The 22,402-nt window shown below is 38.8% G+C and overlaps 2 protein-coding genes across 15 annotated transcripts in view; one reads left to right on the top strand and one right to left on the bottom strand.

The window, feature by feature from the left end:
- GNB1 (G protein subunit beta 1) overlaps positions 1-19,750 on the bottom strand; it is a 46,360-nt gene extending 26,610 nt beyond the window's left edge. For 3 of the 8 annotated variants that reach the window (XM_075172282.1, XM_075172281.1, XM_075172283.1), the window contains exon 1: positions 19,373-19,731. The gene's annotated coding sequence lies outside the window, so the exon portion shown is untranslated. Of the gene's footprint in view, positions 1-18,606; positions 18,855-19,014; positions 19,169-19,372 lie in introns of those variants that run through there. The other 5 variants (XM_075172276.1, XM_075172279.1, XM_075172278.1 and 2 more) reach the window with 4 other exon arrangements.
- A 58-nt stretch (positions 19,751-19,808) lies between these two features.
- The window catches only part of GABRD (gamma-aminobutyric acid type A receptor subunit delta), a 112,010-nt gene continuing 109,416 nt past the window's right edge, over positions 19,809-22,402 (top strand). For 4 of the 7 annotated variants that reach the window (XR_012677030.1, XR_012677031.1, XR_012677032.1 and 1 more), the window contains exons 1-3: positions 19,871-20,316; positions 20,652-20,751; positions 22,294-22,332. The gene's annotated coding sequence lies outside the window, so the exon portion shown is untranslated. Of the gene's footprint in view, positions 20,317-20,651; positions 20,752-22,293; positions 22,333-22,402 lie in introns of all 7 variants that reach the window. The other 3 variants (XM_075172261.1, XM_075172262.1, XM_075172260.1) reach the window with 2 other exon arrangements.

Below are 22,402 nucleotides of genomic sequence, written 5' to 3'. Positions count from 1 at the left end.
AAAGCAACATGAAAATTACAGGCCAACTCATTCATCGCACCACAGTATTGGTTCAGCAAAGAAAGAGTTCTTGTAACAAGCTTCATACACTCTGCCTCAATCAGCCCTTGTAACCCTGCTTAGCTGAGAGCTTGAGGTTCTCAACATCAAGAACTGGGGTTTCTAAAACAGGAGAGAACAAAAAGTACCACAGAACACTTTAAGCATGGTTCAAGTGGTTAAACCATTACACCAAAGCACCTGGAGGTCAGCCAGCCCTACACATGGTTGGTGTACCCAGTGTCCCCACGTTCCCACAGCCTTCTGCTCCAAGTAAAGAAGCACAGCAGTTTGGACTGAAAAACAATAGAGTAATTCCAGAAGGCAAAAGCATCACCATTTCTAGGTGAAGCTTCCTAACTACAGGTACTCACTAACTGCTGTCAGCCTAATATTCTTTTTTCTTTAAAGATATTGAAGTAGTTACACTGAGGTGACAACCGAGCCTAAAAATTTATCTCAACTCCCACATCCATCAAAATACAAGTCTTCACATGAAGAAGACTCTTCTGCAGAAGAGACTACAACTTTTTTCATGAGGTTGGGGAAAGCAGGGAAGAAAAGGGCCTTCAAAGAGTAGGGAAAGCATTTAGAAGTATTTTACTTCAACGTCATAACAAATCTGAACAACCCTCCAAAATTAAGCAACTTCCTAAGAAGATGAAATACATTCACTGTAGCCCTCTCCAAAGCCATTAGCTGTGTAAACACATTTTTCTTCTTGACTTATGGATTCAATGAGAGACTTAAAACCCAAATATTCTGGATGTTAATTCCACCTGCACACCTTCTTAAGACTGCTTTACACATACATCGACTAGGTGCCAAAGGCCAATATTTGAACTGCAGCAAAAGCATTCTAGCTTCTTAAAACACACCATCAAGTCATACATAACCTGATGCGAGGCCAGGCACGGCACATCAGACAAGACACCTGCCCAGCGAGGGTTTGGCTCAGCCACTGGGACAAGGTTTGACCAAGCTTCATAAGCAGCTGCCCTTGCTGTAGGGATGTTGCCAGAGCACAGGCAACACCAATTCCTCTTTAACAGGGAGATCTCCAGCACAGCTGCAGAAAGGGTCCCACCCCAAACCAGTCCCCAAGAGAGGCACACCACTTTATGTTTTGGGGGTCCTGGCTGACTGCAAGCTGAAAATGAGCCAACAATGCTCCCTCGTGGCAAAGACAGCCAACAGCATCCAGCGCTGCATTGGGAAGAGCATGGCCAGCAGGTCAAGGGAGGTGATCCTTCCCCTCTACTCAGCACTGGTGAGGCCACATCTAGAGTACTGTGTCCAGTTCCAGGCTCCCCATTACAAGACAGACATGGAGCTACTGGAAAGTCCAGCAAAGGGGCTTGAAGATGATTAAAGAACTGGAGCACTTCTCATATGAGGGGAGGCCGAGAGACGTGTTCAGCCTGACGAAGGCTCAGAGGGGGATTTTATCAATGTGTGCCGTCTTCTGAATAGACATGTATTTGGAGTGGTTTTATCAACATAGCTTAAAACAGACCTCAATCAACACTACTAAAAACTAGTTTCTATGACCATTACACCACTTGAATTTTCAAAATTTCTTGCATAACACATCCTCCTGCAAGAGTGGCACAGGAGGTTATTTTATCCAAGGCACTCAACCAGAGATTATTTCACTGGAGAAAAAAAAAAAAACAAAACCAAAAACCTACTAGCAAACATCAATATTACTTTTAAGTTAAAACAACAGTTTCAAATGAAGTTACTTTGCTGCTCTGGTATATCTTCCTTATCAACATGCACCCATCTGAACGGGATGCATCCTACACCCAGCAAGGACAGCTGTATTAGGCAGGCAATCACTAATTTGGCATGCAGATGCTTCTGTTCAGGTACCGAACACTTACTACCACTATTAATGTATCAACTACATGGTAGAAATAATGTCTGTGAAACCAGGAACTGCAAGTTAGGTTATTAAAATTATTTCTTACAGTCTACATAGCTGATTATTATCACAGAACAGTATCTTGATGCCCAAGAGATTACATGACCTTTCCAAATCACTGCCAACAACATGAAATTCCAATTATGCCACCAGGCAACAGTAATTAGAAGTCTGAAATTTAAAGCTATGCTTCAAGACTATTCTGTATACAAAACCAAAACAAACAAACAAAACCAAACAAACTATCCTCAGTTTGATGGCTTTGTCTTAACTATCAACATAAACAGGTCTATCACACAGCTGGAAACTTGAAGGATGTTTTGGTATCTGCATGTGTATGTGCTCCTCCAAGAGTTAATCCTAGTTCAGACTTTACTTGTTGAGTACAGATCCGTATTCCAGAAAGCCTAGTCTTTGCTGGCACCTCCTACAAGAGCAGCTTTGAAGGACAGTCTATAGAAGTATAAAATAATAATTACAAATTCATAAATCTAAATATGCTCGAGTGAATGGATACAACCCCTTCTCATTTATTTGATGTCTTCTTTCTGGGAATCATCTGCTGTGCCTATAATTTCCAAGCCCATAAGCTTTGAAAAGCAAGCAATACCTTACTAACAGGTTTACAAAACAAATTACCCTAGTAGGGACAATGCTAGATTGTACAACTCCTTCAAAAACTTACTGAAAATACTTCTGTAGGCAAAGGCTAGTATGGCTGGACCATTTCTGTGGGAAGTATTGGCTTCTTGTGTTGAAGAATTGCCAAGGTTCCAGCTGAAGCAGTCATTGTGCTCAGTAGACATTTTTCCATATATTAGTGTGAAGTACACACAAAACAAGCGAATATCAGGTCGATAAGTGTTAATGCTCATTGTGCAACATTTACATTAGCTGGTTAAAGCGCTAACAAATTTCCATTTTCAATATAGCATGCAAGTACAAAATAATAATTACACAAGCTAAAATACCTGTAACTGAACAAACTGATTTCACAAATGCCTTATTATTACATACAGCTCTATTCTTGAATTACAGGTCCCATTTCAACCAGGCAGCTTTCTACAAGGATCACTGATGTTAATACTTAGGAGATTTTGTGCATAAAAAACCCTGGAGAATACCTGGTAATGCAAGATTCTAAAAAATTAGTTTTGTTGTGTTTGCTCTGTCTGAAGACAAGGTTTTCTCGTAAATGAAATCCTTCACCTGTTTCCCATGCACAAGATTTTGAAGAAAATACATTCAAGCTCCGCTCATGACTTAACAGTATAAAGTTGCAGCCTTATTAGGAGCTATGATCTTTAAGATTAAAGTGACATATCCTTCCCTCCCCCCATTTCTAGTAGTAGAAATCTGGAAATGCTTTCCTCCTGAAGAAATTTGTGTACTTTTTCTACTCTGCTTGACATATCTAGAAGACTACAGTAGGAAAAAATTTTCTCATAGCTGCATAGAACACAGGAAAATTGCTGGCTAAAGAATAAAGGTCAGTTCTGGGGTCCTTCCAAAGTTCTAGCTACATTCCTTCATCCTGTAAACTTATTCACACAAACCAGCACATACAACAGCAAAATCCAGGCATAACATACGTGAAACAGCTTCTGACCAGTCAACATGGCCTTCCATCAAACTGCCTTCAACTAAGCAGTGAGGACAGCGGTTTTAGCACTTCAGAAACCCACAAAACAAACAAACAAAAAACCCATCCACCATAAATAGCTGCTAGTACTCAGAAAAAAGAAAAAAATTTTTAAAAAATTAAGCTGTTATTTCAGAAAATTCAGGAGAGAAGCCAGATATTAACAAATCTGGAAATCTTGCAAGACCTTGCAAAGCCAGAATTCAGTAAGACAGTTTCACATTCGAAGCCCCAAATTTGAATTACTGTCTCAGAGAAACACTGCATTTTTGTCTCCTCCAAAAATGTTACACAATAAGAACAATTCACAAAAAAAAAAGTTAACTTCTATGTGCAAATTCCTCAATGTGCCAGAGGTTATTACCACACAGTAAAGCAATAAAACATCTACTGAAAACCACCAAACTCTAGCTATATCTGCTTTGCATAATCCATCAGCTTTTGCTGGCATGCCTAGATTTTCTAAGACCTGAGGACTCATCACTCCCTATGTTTAATAAGTATTTGAAAATAAACCTTTTAGATAGTTTACCACTTTCTCAAAATAGAGTACTAATCAGCAGACAACAATGCTTAAGATCATGGCAGGGACACATGCTTGCAATAAACAGCTCTGTAGTGAAGTAGTCTGTCTCCTTCTGTCACCAACAGTGAACAAACTCAAGCTGTCGTCATGGAAGACAGCATCCCTATGTTGCCAAAATACTCACATTTCCTGATGTTAATCCCATGACCTACATTTAAAAAAAAAAAAATCATACTGATGCAATATTTAAGCATAAAAATCTGGACTGTAACAGGTCACTTCATTAATCCTTTCTAAATGCATCTGCAAGCTATGTGCATTATTAAAAAAAAAAATCTTAGTTCTAGGTACAGCAGAGAATTTCTGTAAAAAATAAAAGAACTGATTATTACAAGTTTAACAGATGCCTAAAGCTAAATGCTTAAAACCACATTTTTTAAAAAGAGGGGTCTTAGGAGACGTTTGAAGTAGTTCACGAATATTAAGAACTGTTGCTGCTTTAGCGACCCAAACCAAAAGATTTCCTAACTACATCTCTTCTCTTCTGCCTTGCTCTGAAGGAAATTCACATTTAAGAGCATTCTAACACTTCCTGATAAATGGCAGGCATAGGAAGCTAACTTTTTTAAGAAAAAGATTACTGATATTTAGTATCAAACTTTTACTTATTAAACTTACTAAGAATCTCAAAAGCCAATACTCTAGGTTTTATTCCTTTGTTCAAAATTATCTATATGCAATTACTCCTTCTGAAGAGCAAAACATCTATCAATAAACTGCACCAATTTTCTCAAACTGGCCCGTGATGTTTTGGCTCTCTTCTTTCCTGATCTTACAATTAAAAAAACACAGAAAAACCCACAGTAAATCAGGAGAACTTAGAACCTGCTTGTGCATAAATTTCTAACTACATTTATCAGAAAAATAAGTTACTGAAAATTGTCATTTAATAAAGTATTCCCTTATCCAAAACTAAGCAATTTTGTTGTCACATACTACAAGACATCTCCCTTCATACTGAAAAACAAAACCCAGGCAGCATTGAAGGAGAATATATTACTATTAATTAACCAACACAGAAATGACTAAGCATTTATTACTAGATGCTTCTATCTGCAGAGACTTACAGTAACCGAACAGTTGTTTCTTACTTCAACTGTCATCTTTCATTGCTTCCTTCAACTCTTTTAACATTAACCTCCAGTTTTTACTGGCATTTTCACTTCATTTGTAAACTGACCAGAATCTCTGTTTACCTGAACAGGGCAGAGCACATGCACAACAGGGATATCGCAGTCCTACTTTAACACTAATGCCACTGGCACACACCGTATTTCTCACTATTTAGAATTAATATTATTGCCATGAACAGAGAAGTAGCTACAAAGGTAAGCATATGTAACCAAATATTGCTGGATCCAAACACCTTCTCAGTAACACACAACTAACAATTCATGAGCTGCAGAAGAAAAACCCTAGGTCTTACTAGGCTAAAAAATCAAACAAACAAGCCCACATTTTGTACTTTAACTGCTAGAGACAAATCAAAAAGGTTTTAGTTACTTTCTCAGGCCCACTAATATGAATCAACTAGGCGTTGTGCCATTTGTCCAGATATCATTGTTCCTTCCAACAGTAACTATTTATATTCCCTTAGAATTGTACTAAATTTACTTTTTGTAATTTTTTGAGGAAATACATTTTTTGACATAAGCCCTTTAGCATCAGGAATGCTTAAGAGCTTTACTTAGGAGGAAAAAACATGCATAGCAGGAACTATCTGGAAAGCTGCTAATAATGAGAACAGTTTCAAAGTTTGGATTTAGAACTGTTAAGGAGGCAAAAGAGGAAACAACCAAGGGTAAAACTATAGCACAAATCAGTTAGATATAGGAAGGTTTCCTGGCATGTGAAGTGTTATCAGCAATGTGTTTGCATAGAAGTTAAACAAAATAGTGCAAAACAAACAAACAAACAAAACAAAACACCAAACCCAGAAATGAAACAAGAAATCCACTATTTCTTCTCCAGGTGACCTAAACTAATGCCACAGGATCAGGATATTATCTTTTCAGGAAATGTGTAATCTCTCATCTAGATCAGCTGAATCTATGGATGGCAGGTTTAGGGCAACTCAGAATGCCAGTTATAAACAGTACATTTTCTCCTAGAAGATAGAAATGGGAGCACGCTATTGTAGGACCAGTTTACACATCATCTCAGTGTGACAAATCAGTGACAGAATCATACCATAGCAAATGAAAACACATTACACACCTAAATATGTATACTTGTTTCTTTTTAGTAGAAGTCAACATCAGAAACACATTTATTCAGGTATCAAAACAAGTTTGTAATCCACAATTTAAGGCCATGCCTATAGTAAGTTGAATCCTATTAAGAAACATAATTCTTGTCAATTCTCATGAAGTTTCCAAAGATTGTTTTTTTAAAAGTCACTTTTGGGTATACCAATTTTCCAGTAGGTCTTCAGTTCATTTTCTGTGATTTAAATATGTTCAAGAAGTCCTCATGAAGATTGATATATTTCTCTGTTATGACGATGTTCTGCTCAAGCTCTCCCCAAATAATTCACAATAGATGCTGAGGAGAGCACAGCATGTGAGTGGATCATGTTGCACTGAATTCACAAGCAAATGAATGGCTAGATCAAAACGTGGCACAGAGGTAGGTGATTACACTACCTCCTGTTACCAAAATCCTGAAGATTACAATAAAATCCATCAGGTGGATCAGCTGCCACTGACCGAGGGTTAAAGTGTAAGAGAAGAACAAGTATTTCCCAAAAGTCTGAACAACATTTCTCTCAGCTCTGTTTGCCAACACATCTGCATTGGCATGATCCTCTCAACCTTGTTAAAAATCATGTATTGTTTCAGATATTACCACTACAGTGACATCAGTAGGTACATTAAGATCTTCACTACAATATTTATTATATTAGAGGAGGAAATGGCCTATGTGATCACTTATTTACAATACAAAAAACAGAAACAAAAACCAAACAAAAATAGCAAAATTAGACACGAAAAATGCTAATAAAAAAAATCAGTAAAACTGTGTACATGCATAAGCACAGAAAACCAGTAGAAATTCCTATTATTGTATTTTGTATTTCCATAAATTTCAGCTCAACTATTTTATCAACAGAAGCTGAATCATCCATTTCATTCTACATATGCCAGCTAGCAAAGAGTCAACTGAGTCAAAGGAGAATCAGCTGCTTCCTATTTACACCCTTTTAAAAAATACAAGTAACTTTCAGAATGCTACATTTAGCAATACTACTTTTTACATCCTTAAAAGTCAAATCATTTCAAATTAGAAGAAATGGCCAATCAAATCAACATACCCTTATTCATGAACTAAGGGAGACACTTGCAAATATAAGGTGGTCTTTTATGGACGATTTTGCTTCTGAAAAGCATCCCCCTCATCCATGCATGTAGGCACAGGCTTTAATTGAGCTACTCACATGCTTACATGTCTTACTGCACTATGGCCCTCAAAACACTAATGAAAAATACACTATGTTTCCAGAAGCAGCAAGACAATTTACATTCTATCAAATCTGAATTGTGCTTTACCATACAGATCAAGAGTTCCACCCAAAATGCCTTTCATTGTTAAGATCGAATCCTGAAAGAGTACTTCAGTAACATGGATTCTTCTTTGTGCTCTGACTTAGAATGACCCTGAGAAAGTAAGCCAGTTTTACTGTATTAAGCTTTTATAAAAATAATAATAAAAAATCCAATAGAAGCAACAAAGGTACCCCATTTTAGACACAGGCTGGACAAGACTTGATGACTACTTTCTGCCCATCACATCCTGCCTCAACAAAAATATGGTAGTTAAGACATTTCAACAAACCGTCTCCTCTCTTTGTGCCTCTGCTACACAGACTGTACAAAACAGCCTCAGAGGTCATCTAAACGAAAAATATTCATTCTTTACAACCTTGTTAAACATCTTATGCAAGCTTCAGCCAATTAATAAAAAGAATACATTTACTTCATTGAAATAAGAATTTAGGTGTTCAAACAGCATACTGTTCTTCAGTAAGAGATTAACAGAGCACTGTTAGAAAGAAGTTAAGGTATCCCATAAAATAACTGCTTTCCAGCACCAGTCTGAAGATAAAAAGTATTTCAGTGGATCTTAAAAATCAACAAAACATATTATATGCATATAGCAGATAAAAGAATACTCAGTAGAGATTAAAATATAGCATGACTTCTCTAATCTCTTTATCCAAAATAGACTGAGCAATACTTTGTTCTCTAGCCCTGCAATCAATATAACCCATCTTTAATCAATGTGCAAGCAGTTCCATTAGTTTTGATAGCAATGATTTCTACCCCCCCAGTAGCTCATTGATTTCTCCCAGCAATTGTTGTATTTTGATATGTACTGTTGATACAAAGTAAGTTAAGGTACAGAAGAACAAGAACAGCAAGGTTGACAGACTGAAAAGTAGAGTAACACAGGAGACCTTGAAGACATTGGAATGAGAAGTGGTGTTTGGGAACAGACAATACAACAATGCTTAATGCTGATATGAAAGGTAAACTCCAAGTACAACCCAGGGACAACAGAAAGCACAAAGGTATAGCAGGAAATACTTGCTTTCACCCTTGGACGTTCTTCTTTCCATACTACTGCATTAACCCTCTTAAAACTTCTGGCATTAGTCTTTAAGTAGCTGTTGTATTCCTCTAGATAGTATACATCTGGTTAGGTGATCAAGATAAAGAGGAAAATATCATAAAAAGAAAACAAGTAAAATACTACTAGGGTTAGGAGCCAGGGTGGGAATTAACTGAGAAAGACAAGAATGAAAATATCAGAAGACAATCCAATCTATTTTAGGGAAAAAAATATGTGCAAAGTGAAGTAAAAAAAACAAAGGCTCTTCAAAGCCAGCAGCCAGTAAGGTTAGTTGAAATCTGTAACTCTTAAGTTTCTGCACCGATTTCCTTGATCCTCTGCACACCCCCTTTATACAAACACTGCTTCATGTTTATTTGGAGCCCCTGGACACTACTGTTGTGCAAAACTATGCGGGTTTTTGAGGAGAGGGTAGGTTTGAGTTTGTTTTTAAAACAGAAAACACACTAATTGCAGTAGACAATATATCAAGTTGGTCCTTTAAAAGTAGAATGGGAGAGAGCTTTGAAGACAGGCCACTTTCACCTTATACAGAATATTAAGGATTCTGACTTGGGAATAAACACAGTAGTTGTTGTTTCCAACTCCAGCTTCCACCTCAGCTTGTTTTTATATGTTCCTTCATCTTCTGTAAGAGCCGAGCTCTCATTACCTGGAAGCCAAACTATCACGGTTTTGCAGCACAGTGCACGGTAATAAACTGTTTGCCATCTTGGTTTCCTTAACATGCTAAGCTGTGAACTGGCAAGGCACCTGCTGAACAGCAGGTGTCTATGCCACCTTTTGTGACAGAGGGCAGCAATAACTGGCTTCCTCAGAGCGAGTCCTTCTGAGTTTAATTCACAACCGCAAGAATGTGGAACAAAAAAAAATTACTATACGGTAAATTAGACTAAGAAATCAAAACCAAATTAATTGTATCTTGAATTCTCCATGGTATGTATCCAGGTAAAGTGGTAGTCACCGCTAGCTACGTGATACAGCTTAACATCCTATCTTATCTCAAGAAAACCTGTTCAAATGCTTTATATTTGATCCCCAGGACAGCAAACAAAAAGTGGAATTTCCAATGCCTGATTTAACATGAGTTCCATCTTCTAATATGAGTTAAAGGGAAGAGAGAAGAGTCAGACTAGAAGCAAACATGAAGATTACTGGGCATCTTCTCACATCTAAGGGCTTGCCTAAGATTTCCAAAATGTTTGGAAGAACTTCATTCTATTTTCAAAGCTTGAGTTTAAAATGTTTTCTCCTTTTCTTCAACATACTGTACTCCATTTGATTATAAGGATACTGATTTTTCTTTTTGAAATCATTACATAATTGAATCTTGGATATCCTGAATTTGTAGTATGTCAAATTCAAGACTAATGAGAAACTTCGAATAATCAGATACCTAAGTACTCACAACTGTGAGCTACTGGGCCCAGATATTAAAGCCCCAAATGCACGTTCTGCACAAGTTCTGCCTCCCCCATATATCAGCAATGAATCTTTTCGTAGAACAAACCAAAGTATTTCCTGAAATGCTGAAGCTTCACTTATTGCCTATAGGCACAAGAATAAAGGAGGATAGTAAGCTGAAGTAACAAATTGGACTTCACTGTCCAAAGTTTCTGTAATATTTGAGTTTTCATGCATGGAAAAAAAAAACCTTCCCCAACTTCTCAAGCATCTACTAAAGATACACTACTTGGTCAAGATTTTTAAATCTGTTAAATTGTTCCTGTTCTATATTATTTCATTTTCTTTAAGTACTATACAGTCTTTTAATCAAAGTACTGTATATTAACTTCTACAGTAAGTTTTAAGGCACTAGCCAGATAATATCTGACAACTTGTAGTGAAATCCAGGACTCCGTAACCTGAAGAACAATTAAATTGCCATAAGCATCAAGCAAGCTGTTCTTGATCTTTGTACAGACAACGCCTTTGTTAAACAGACAGCATTGTATCTTCAGTATTTTGCCACTTCACAAAGAACGTGCAACAGGAATATCAAACACATGTTCCAACAAAGAGAGCTCTTTAATTAGTACAGTATAATCTTAGTTTGAGTACCAAAAGTTTCAGCAGACTATCACATCTACTTTGTTTTTCTAGATAAACAGAAAAAATTACCACCACCCCCCTCCGAACACATTTGTTAGGCTATCTGAAGAAAACAGTTTTGGGAACTAAACAGGAAAAGTCCAAGAGGACCATAAACAGATTTCTTCTCAGCATCTTGAAGCACGCACAGGCCTACTTTGTTGAGCACTATTACTTCATTTACTGGAAGTAATACATATACTAAGTTTTGTATTATGCAGTTATAAGTCATGCTATTTTATATACTGAAGCGTAAGTTTACTTTTTTTTTTATTTTGAGACTCAAGCATTGCTGTGTTCAACACATACCATGAACCAGTTTGTGTTAACTAAGATGTATCAGCTCAACAATTTAAATAAACTTAAATGGAACAGAACTTTACATATATGGCAAAAACAGACTTACTGCACTAGTTTTCACCACACAGATCTTACTAGAAAATATTTGCATTGCACACGTATCAAACTAAGAAATAAGTTTGAGAGCTTCTGGTCAATGCTGTTTACAGAGTGAACATTTCTGCCTGGCCTTACAAATTTCACTACTGAAGATAACCAAGCATTAACTTTTAAGATCTCTGCGTCAAGAAAAAGGCACATTCATATCATCTTCTGTATACTTTTAACCTTGGAGCTTTGACCCACCTCCTATCCCTCAATTGTTTCGGTAAATCTCTCAAATACCTACAAAAGTCTAAACAGTTGGACTGAATACAAAGTGTTCTGATTTTAAAAGAGAGTGTACCAGGGCAGTTCAATTTCTCTACTTCCAGAAGAAAGCCACATTCCCCACCAATTACAAAAGGACAGCAACACCCCAGGCAGTAGTTAGCAAGGCACAACGTCTGGACAGATACAAGCATACCACATAACCTCCAAAAACATTTGTAAGCTCAACAGCCTGCTCAGTAACCCTCAGCAAAAGAAGTCTAGTAAAATACACCCTGTGTTACCACAGATGTCCCAATGAGAACGTCCTTACAGTAAAACACACACCATTAATACTGGGCACGTATATTTCAGTTTCCACCGAAGTTAAACTGCAATTTTGAAGTGCACAATCAAAAATTCTTCTGTCAAAGCAGTTTGGAAATTTGCTTCAACATTTCACAAAAATAAGACAAAACCCACTCAGCTTGTCAAATAACTTCATGGTTTTGCAAATAATTTTAGATAACCTCTATTTATTGACAGAGTTCAATAAACCCTAGAATGTCAGGATGAACACAAAGCACATGTTACTAAACAGACTTTTAAGATGGTTCCCTAAACCTAAACCAAGATAGGCAAGAAGGCCAGAAAAGCAGTAAGAAAATAAAGATGTATAGAATTAACAGCTCACCTGCAATAGTTAAGCAGAAACTCTTTTTCTTTCTTACAAAGAAAGAAAATAACTGCCATCAGCTGCTGTAATTAAGCCTACTGTAACAGAAGAAAAAAACAAGCCACAGAAGTAAGGCATTGCTTTCCTGTCAGTGATGTCAACTTTGTGTGTGTTTGCCTTTCTGAAAGTCATATAGAAAGCCTTGCAAAATTTCTTATTTAGTCCCCCATAGCCAATACAGTTTGATTTTGTAATAAGGATGAGCGAAATCATCACTGATACCTGAACTGGTAAAATATTCACAACTGCTTTGATAGATGGCATGTAAGAGTTTCCAGAGAGAATTATTTTGGTTTTACTTTTTTTTTCCTTTTGCTAGCGGGGGGGGAAAAGAAAGAGCTAAAAATAGTGACAAAAATCTTTACATAGTTTTTAATATAGGACCGCATTATGTAAAGCTTCAAAAAATTATCTAATCCATCTAATTACAGATAATTAATATTTTCTGTTTTGGGAGTGCTGGCAGACATTACTGCAGTTTTCAAGAAGACATCAAAAATATTCTCATCTGAGAAAAACATGATAAACATAACTGGCAAGAAATTTTAGGCAAACATTCCTCAGACCAGTGTAGGAACACACAGAAAAAAATATTTAGCTATCTACAATTCAATTAGTCCTTATAACATATAGAAGGTATTTCTTTTCTACACATAGAACCTTTAAAAATTGCAGTGATTTGACAGGCTGAAATTCTACTTAATCAAATAAAAATACATATTTTTAATGAAGCAGTTTCATGCAAACTACTTACAGAAATGAACTACATTTCACATTAAAATAGCAACTAGATTTTTAATTATTCTCTTTCCCTTCACCTCATTATCTCTACTAATTTTTCCCCTCATCAAGTTCTAAATATTATCCATGAAAAGAATTTGAAAATTTAGCCTATCTTTACCACCATCAATTACAGAACTACCTTATATCTTGTCTCCTTTAAGCTCCCTCAGATCACCTTCTTCAAGTCTTCAGCCTCATTTTCACTTATCCATTATTAGGATTCCAAAACAGACATAGCACAGAAAGATCAAATTTTAACCCTTTAGTCCCACCAAATAAGAAATAACTATAGCTCTTCATAAGTCTGTGACAAGTGACAAAAATACCTTTCAACAATTCTTAAGCCAAAAATATTTAGAAAAAATAATTTAAAACCAAGTTAGTAAGAAATCTCAGAGATGTTGATATTAACCTACAGATTCTGCTTGCCCACAAGCCAAAGAGGGGTCAGACTCATGAGCAAGTTTCCAACATTAGCTGACCCACAGGAGTCATCTATATGCATCCTTTCAGCCTACACTGAGATTGAGATTAATTTGGTTGCCCACGAATAAAAGCTATGCTTATTTGAATAACCTTGCATTTATCGGAAGAGCGCAGGCATGGATAATTACCATGGCATAGCTGACATAGGGTAACCTATTCATTAATCCAAAGCCAGGTCTTCTGAACACCTGCAACATCTTCTAAAGCATTCCTATTTTAAACCTGCTATAGTTATTTGTATTGGATTTCAACAAGACTTAAATCTGGCAACATCTAAACAACTGAAGTATTTGCTTTGTAACTGCTTTCTCAAGCACTTATTCCTGTGTCATGTCATTCCCTCCCTTCACCATGAACTAAAATGTCAACAGCCAGGTCAACGTGTAACATTTTGTATGGGATCCTTATTTTCTGCCACTTTAAAATTTTGAGAACCAGACAACCGAGTGCTCAGGCCAGTGCTGACAATCCTGGACAGAACTTAAAGGTATGATTTCCAAGACTCCCTACAAATTACACTTCCATTATGTCCCCCAAAATTTTTTTTTTCACTTACACATACAAATTATCATGTAGGCATCTAGTTACAGCATCCCCAGTAACACTGAGTGTAAGATATCCATAGCAAGCAACACCATATCTTAGCTGTTTCCAGATGGCATGCATGAATATTGTCATGTCATTACTCTCTAGCTGGGTTTAGGAAAGAAGATTCCTGGATGTCTAAGAATATACCGAGAAAGGCAAACATTACCCTCTGTACCTAGTACACTCAAGGTTCCAACTGCAGTCTTCCAGACAAGCAGAAATATTTCATTATATTTCAAGAGACTAACAAATCATAACACATTCTATACCACTCTAATAAATGCAATGGACACAAGCAGTTAATACAAATGAATATAGTCTTACGAGGTATTAATTGTAAAGAACACATTTTAGAAGGTCAGTTGTTAAAAAAACAGGCCAAGAACATCTAATCTTTATGTTCCCATAAATACTTTTAAATGTGTATTTTTATTCAAAGGCTACCATCTCCTTTCTCTGTACTTAGAATTCTTCTAGTGCTTTAACAAAAATGCAGTATTCTGCTTCAAAACCTGTTTTGGAGTATCCATATTTTTGTACTAGGAAGCCTTACACAGTAATTTACATTGATTATTTTGGCATCTAAAGTAAAGGTAGTGTTCATAGCCAGCTCAAAGCTTTTAAAAACCTCTTAATGTTCTGCTGAACTACCAGTTGGCTCAAGTATCTATGGATTCTGCATACATTTCTGTTTGGTGAAAAACAAATCCATGCACACAAAATCCCCAGCATACTAGACACCCTGTGAAGAAATAATAAATTGAGATACTATGTTAAATAGAAACATAGGGGCTTGGGGGTATTTTTGTTTTTTATCATGACCTTGGCTAATACTAGTTCCAACATTATCAGTGGGGAGAAAAAAAACATTTTGAATGGAATATGTATTCTTTTCATTTTGAGTCTGAACTTTGAGCAATCAAGAGACTCCCTTAAAAAAATGTCCACTTTTATCTTCAATCACATGCTTAAGAAACATATCATTAACACAAGCTAGTTGCTTTCAAGGTTGTAGATTTTTTCCCAACATAACCAGTAAAATACTGTAAAAAAACCCACCCAAAATACTGGCATGAACATAGGCATTAGAGACTCCAAAGACAACTCACCTAAGCATAATTCAACCACTTGAATGCACGATTTCTCATTTCAACTTGCTAGTAACAAACTAGCGCTAAATGCAATTCTTGAAACAATACGGTATGCCATATGGCTAAAACTGGATATTAAAATTGAGAATATCAATTACCAATCCACTAATGCTGAGAGCCAAAATCCATGGGCAGTAAGAATTTAATCCAATTCACTGACTAAAACATGAGCTGAGCCTGACATAAAGACAAATCTATTGCTGGTTTCACAGAAAGCAAGCAACCCCTATTTTTTATTACAATAACTACAAAACTAGCTAAATGTAACACTTCCTTAACATTCCTAACTCCAGCACCAGGCATCACAAGAATCTGCAAAAGCAACACAAGTTTCATATGAATTGGCATCTTGTTTCACACTGATTGAGAAATCATAACTAAGTAACTATTTAAGAAGAAACAGTTATAGTTGTTTTCCACATGACCAAATTGAAGCCTTCAAAGCACTAGGAAGTTACTACACGCTGCAGCCAACATCATCTTGCTTAATTTCAGGAAAAGGCATCCTACAAACACAAAAGATATATATTTCCACTATAATTAAAGGATCCTGAAAGTAATTGTATTAATTGAAGGATTTTCGTATTCTAAGTATATTAGTTTAATTGTTCTAGGTTTAAAAATTTTAATAGCTGCAGTGTGTTTATTCTTGAATGATATTAAAAATAATGCTATGCAAAATTCTACACACTTCCTAATTATACCAAACTTCATTGGTTACTCAAGAGAAACTCTCATTAAGTCTAAATACAACATTTTCAGATTTCCATAAGGTATGGAGGTGATTTAAAAACTGTTCTGCTAGGATTTACTGTGGAATTCTAACATTACACATTGCCGAAGATTTCATGGTAGGATGGTTGCTACGTACTGACCTAGCAGCTGCAAGGACTAAACACAGATAAATGCAATTTATCTTACTCAATACAGAATCCCACTTCACCCTACTCCTTTCTGATCCTGTACTGAAAGGCCAAAGTAGTAGTACCAAAGGAGGTGCACAACTAGTTTCAAGTTCAACAGCACATTAAAAAGTACCATCAAATGGAACTAAGAGTTTATTGGACAAGTATTCTTGATTGCAAAATTGTTCTTGACATACTAGAGGAGTAAAATACATTCAGCTAATTTCAGCTGTTTTTTTTTTTTTTTTTTGCTTATTAAAAAAAAAAAAAACCCAAACACACCACACCAGCACAAGCCTCAACTGCAAATTAGCTCTTCTGCTTCCTAGCTTCCTTCTGTATGAACTACAGCTGGGCTATTACAGTAAACTAACAAACAACTGATTATACATTAAGTCACAGATAAACAGTACTAAAAACGTTGATATTACCAAAGGTTTGGAGGTCATTTGAATACAGGAGACATAACAAGCATTTCCAGTCCAGTATATCAAATATTAACCAAGTTATTTTATTTAGGCTACCAAAGTTAAAAAGCTTGGCACTATAGTGAAATATCATAAAAGTTACAAACTGAAAGTCCATTTTTCTTAAAAGATACTAAGAACCACACCTAAAAAGGCTTTAGAAATTTGTAACATCATTTTAAAATACAATACTTCACATACACAGAACTGTTTTAATACCCCCAATACTTTTCTTATTCGTTCCCATAAAAACAACGGTTACCTAGAGAATGACAGTAATTCCAGGTCAAAAGCAGTTTTAAAAGCCTCCACAAATTGTTAGCATTCTGAAGCAGATGGGAGACTCTCTTGTATTACAGAAAGATAACTGTCTGCACGGGGTCTGATGATTACCTGGCTAGTAGAGAACCAGCAACAGTACACAGCCCCAGCAGAGTCTTTGTATACTGTGCTCTAGGCTTAAAATACTGTTTTTCAGCAACAGGCTTAATAAAAACCAAGAACATTTTGATGGTATTAAGCAGGCACTGCAAGGTAAAAAAGAAAATCATGTCACCCCTTTATCCAGTAAGAGCCGATATGAACATTTCAATAAAACTATTTACTCCTCCCACCTAGTTCCTATCTGGAGAACCTCACAAAAATTAAGAAAAACACCCCACAGATTTCTTGCAACGATCTTCCAAATGCTCCTCCTACCCCCACCCCAAAAAAAAGAAGAAAGCAAAGAGAACGAGAAAGTAAATCTAAAATACAATTACGAAATAAGATCTAGTTTGGCAAAGCTGTGGTGAGGAGGAGTTGAAAAATGAGAGCTGCCTTGCTGCAAACGCCATCTTGTTGCAGCTATTGGGCCCAGGCACAGAAAGATCCATTCATTCACAGCAAAAAGAAAATCAAACACACACCCTGCCTAATCTGCAGCCACCAAAACAACTACACTATTATCACCCTTCTCTTTCTCCTCTCCTAAAGCACTAAAGGGAAAAAAATAAACTCTGATATATTACATTTAGAACAAATTTAGATCTTAACATAACATCTTCGTTTTCTCACACGTATTTCACAGACACATCGACAGCATTTTGTCTTGATTCACATCCTTGTGTTTAGCCGATCAGCTTAAAATATGAGATAAATCTCTCACGATTAGGTGCGGATATTTTACAGCAGCAAAATGTTTAATTTTTCAGTCTTAAATCACCTCTCCAAGTTGAGCCAACTATTCTCAAAAGCTGTTTCAATAATCACTTAAGTCTTACATTTACAGTCCTTTCCTCCTATTTTCTACTGTAGAGACAATACATAATAACGTGGCAGTCGGCATCCTAGAAAGGATGCCTTATTTAAAATAACGAATCCCAACCATGACTTTGTTGGAGAATAATGAAATATCACATTCGTTAAAATTTCAGTTCATCTTCAGAATGATAAATTGACATCTTACAACAACCTCTATATCATTCTGATTTTCTTCTGGACAAGATTTTTTTTTAATAAAACGTCTCGTCTCTTTCGTATTTACATACAAGACTTTACACCTCTTCATTTCCTACAAAGCCGTAGGATTAAAAATCCTACGCCTTAAATATCACTTGTATGGATAAAAAAAAAAAAACTGAAATCCTTTCAATAATAAGCTGGGAATTGAAACAATATTTTTAACAACATTTCCGAGGAGAAAACTCCATTTTTCTATTGTAGCAAACACCCTCCATGATCTTCATTATTGCTGCTACGGGCACACAAAAATATGCAGCACCGTAATACATGGGGGAACAACAAATATGCGGTCTAAATCCATCCTCGGTTCTGATTTTAAAGAGAACAAAACCTTCTCTTACCCCTCCCTCCCCCAGTATACACAGCATGAACCCAGCCTGCGAGACCTTCGCTGGATTGGGGGCTGCTGGAAGCAGTCTTACCCTGTTTGTCTCACCCCCGTCTCCTCTTAATCAGTTTTCCACCATTACAGCAGACACACCATAGCTTTTTCTTGAATCTCTCTCCAAATATTCCCTCTGCCGGCTAGATCGCTCGGGAAACTCGCCTTTTGTACCTTAACGCGTACAAGAAAACACCCCAAACCGCCTAACAGAGACCACTACAGCGTAATTATAATTAAAAATGGAACCCCGCAAGATCCAAGGTCTCCTCCCTTTTCGCCTTAAAGCCTTCAAGAGAGAATCAGTCCCACCCCCACCTTTTTCTCCTCCTCCTCCTCCAGCTACAAACACACTTCTTTTTTAGGGGAAGCTGGAGCACCGAGGAGGTGGGGAAGCGCGGGGGAGTGGGGCTATTTCCAACCCCGCCATGCTAAGAGGTGGACAAACCATTAGCCGCCCTTCTCTCCTGCGGGGGCCGCGAAGAACGGGTGGGCGAGGGGGGCCCAGCCCGGTGCCCAGGCGACGCGAGAACCGAGGGAGCGGCGGAAGGGGAGGACGAAGGGAAAGGAGAAGTGCGGCAGCCAGGAGGAAGAGCGGGGGAGGGGAGCGGGGGACGGGCGCAGCCGCGCAGAGGAAGAAGGAACCGGGGATGAGGGGGAGCCGGGGCCGCCGCCGGCGGGAAGATGGCCTCAGGGTGGGGCCGGGGACTCGGCCAGCCGGGCGGCGGCGGGAAGGCGCAGGGGAGGGCGACGAGGCTTTCGTGCGGACCCCCCACCCGCCGCCTTCGCTCCCCTCAGACGGTTACCTGCCCTTCCGGCCGCTGCTCATTAACCGGGCCGGTACGTCCGTCGCCCGCGGCTCCTGCCCGCGTCCCGCCGGCCTGGGGAGGGGAAGGGGGGCGGAGGAGGAGGAGGGGGCGGCGGCGGCGGCGGAGGAGGAGGAGGAGGAGGAGGAGAGCCGCCCGCGCTCTGCCCGGCTGGTCCCGGGGAGGCAGCAGCGCCGGCCGGGGAGCCGAGTCGGAAGGAGAGAGCCGCGGGGGAGGGGGGTGTCGCTGGGTCTCGACTCCTCCTCGCGCGCTGGGTGCCCGCTCAGCTCCCCGCAGCCATCGGGAAGCGAGAGCCTGGGCGCGGTTAACCTCCCCCCTCCGCCCCGCCCGTGCTGCCCGGCCGGGAAACCCCGGCTCGGCTCGGCTCCCCGCCCCGCCCCGCCGCCAGCCCCCGGCACCGCCCCGCCCTACCCCCACCGCCCTGCCGGGCGGCGCCGCCGACGGCAAGCGCAGGCCCGGCCGCGCCGGAGGCCTCGCTGCCTCGACGGGGAGCCGCCAGCACGGCCAGGAGGGCCGCGGCCACGGTGCGCGTTCCCCGGCCCCCCTCCCCCGCGTGCGGGCGGGCGGGCAACGCCCTTCTAGTCAGTCAGTCAGTCAGTCAGTCAGCCCGCCAGCCCCGCGGGCGGCGGGAAGGGGGACGCGCGGAACTGCCCGTCTGCCGCCTCCCGCCCATCGCGGCTTGGGTCGGCCCCGCTCTCGGGCGCTTCCTCCCCGAGCGCCACAAAGGCCGCGGGCGGGTGTTTCGCTTCTGCCCCGCCGCGCCCAGGCCGCCCCTGCAGGCCGAAAACAAGTATTTAAAAGCCTGGCGTGAACAAAAGAAAAAACGAGCCCCACAAACGAGGTTATTTAAGTAGAGAATCTCCAGAGAGCGCAGGGCTCGGAGGAGGAGCAGATACCCCTTCACCAGTAAGACAATGTTGAATGTAAGAACTCTGGACTGCTGAGCGCGAGTAAGGGCGGGGGTGAGGGCCGGAGGTCTTAAAACGCTGCTCGCAAGAGAGCTAGCAAGCAGTAAACACCTTTGTATTGCCAGCTTTCCCTCAGGAACTTGACGACGAGTGACAATTCAGTAGGCTTACAACTTCTTTTTTCTAACGTCGCTTATAAGAGTACTTGCACGGTCAAAGTTTCCAGAGCCGCCTTGTCATATTCTTCTCACAGGATGAGCATCCATCTCTGCTCTGGAAGGCATTGCAGAAAAGAGCAAGTCAAACAAAAAACAAGGGAACATAAAAAAAATGCAATTTCTGTTTTACAGATCGGGCCTCACGTAAGCCAGGCAGGAGAGATGTCACCAAGACGGAATCATTTCACACCAGCACTCACATACTAAAACATTATTACTTTAATAATGGAAAGTAAGTATACATACAGTATTGCATCACTTTTTCTCCTATCAACAGGTCTAAATCTGTTCCCCCCCCCCTTTGTTTATACTTTGTTAAGAGGTGAGATTTACCTTACTACACAAGTAAGTTTACAATGAAAGGTAAAAAACCCACAGCATTATAGCAAATTTTGAATTAAAAACCTCTCCAGAAAGAATATGTTGTAATAAAATTTAAAAAAAAACCCAAAACCGAAAAAGGTTGAAGAGACCAATAGTTTTTCTGTAAACTGTAAAATTCTTCTCCAGAATTTAAAACAAACTGTTACTTGCCATCATGCTTTGTGAGAAGGTAGGCGTGGTTACCTGTAATTAGTAAGAGAAAGAATAGGTTTGCCAATTAAACTGTAGCAAAGTGGGTTGGGTGTTGTTCAGGTTGTCTGTTATGAATAACTATTAGATCCTGGTGTGGTTAAGCCTTTGTTTTATAATAATCAAATGTTTGGTTTTAAATAATCTGTATGCTCTGCTAAAGCTTTAAATCTTCTCCCTGAGATATACAAATAACAAAATAAGAAATTAGAATAAAGAGTTCTTGAATTACAGTCCCAAATTACTTATATTCTGTTCAGTAATCATGAGGAAATAATTTCTGTTCCATCCCTTAAAGAAATATGCATGCATGTACATCACGGGCAGGAGTTACCCCACTAAAACATGTGGAACCACATGTATGCAGGTTGGGGATCTTCTTGAGATTGGGGCTAGAGATTCATGTAGCATTCCTGTCTGCAAAATACTGATTAAATGTAAGTGCTTAAGAAACACCACAAGTTTATTAGATATTTGCAAAGTTTGCTAGAGATTTCAAAAGCAGTTACACACATTACTGCAATATTTAAGTCAAAAAGCCTCAGGGAGATTTGTAGTAGGCAAGTTGCATGACTATTATTTTTTTTTTTTTTTAGTTAGAGGTTGCTTTTATGCATAGTAGAGATGCCCTTTTGGGGATACGCCACAATTTGTGTGGAGAAGAATGACCACTTACTACATCAAGGGGAAAAAAAAGTATGATACATAAAGGATTAAAAAAAAAAAAAAACGGAAAAACCTTGTTTTGCTAAGGAAAATTTGTAGGTCTTACGAGATTTTGTGAAAAATTTTCAGCTAACACTGGATCATACAGAAGAAATCTGTGTAAGGAACAAAAATAACGTTCTGAAGTTCATAACAAATAATAAATCACATTTTGTTTCTTTGAGGGAGTAGTGGCATTGAGATTTCGTTATTGGACTAGAAGAGTTGTTGCGTGAATTAACTGTATCACAATAAAGGAATGCATGCTTTTTTCCCATTGCACGTGCCTTATCATACAAATACTTACTGCTTTTCTTCTTTATAATTCTTTCACATGTTTTTAGTAATGGGACAATTATAGCAAACCTACATGTTTTTTTTTAAATAAAGTACACATTCAGATCTTATCATTTCCTAGGAATCTTAATTTTTTTTTTCATTCTAATTTTTATGCATTCTCTGTTTTATGGGAGCTAAAGGGAATTTCTGTCCACAGGTCTGTGCCCTGCCACCTCTTTAAATCCATGGAATTCGGGTAAGGAAACTGGACTGGCCAAATGTGTTTATACATGCTGAGTATAACCACATACACACATAACTAATAC

Source organism: Calonectris borealis, chromosome 23 (assembly GCF_964195595.1).
Source record: "Calonectris borealis chromosome 23, bCalBor7.hap1.2, whole genome shotgun sequence".
NCBI classification, from domain to species: domain Eukaryota; kingdom Metazoa; phylum Chordata; class Aves; order Procellariiformes; family Procellariidae; genus Calonectris; species Calonectris borealis.
Note: the sequence above shows the minus strand (reverse complement) of the source record. Positions and strands in the feature narration are given on the sequence as shown.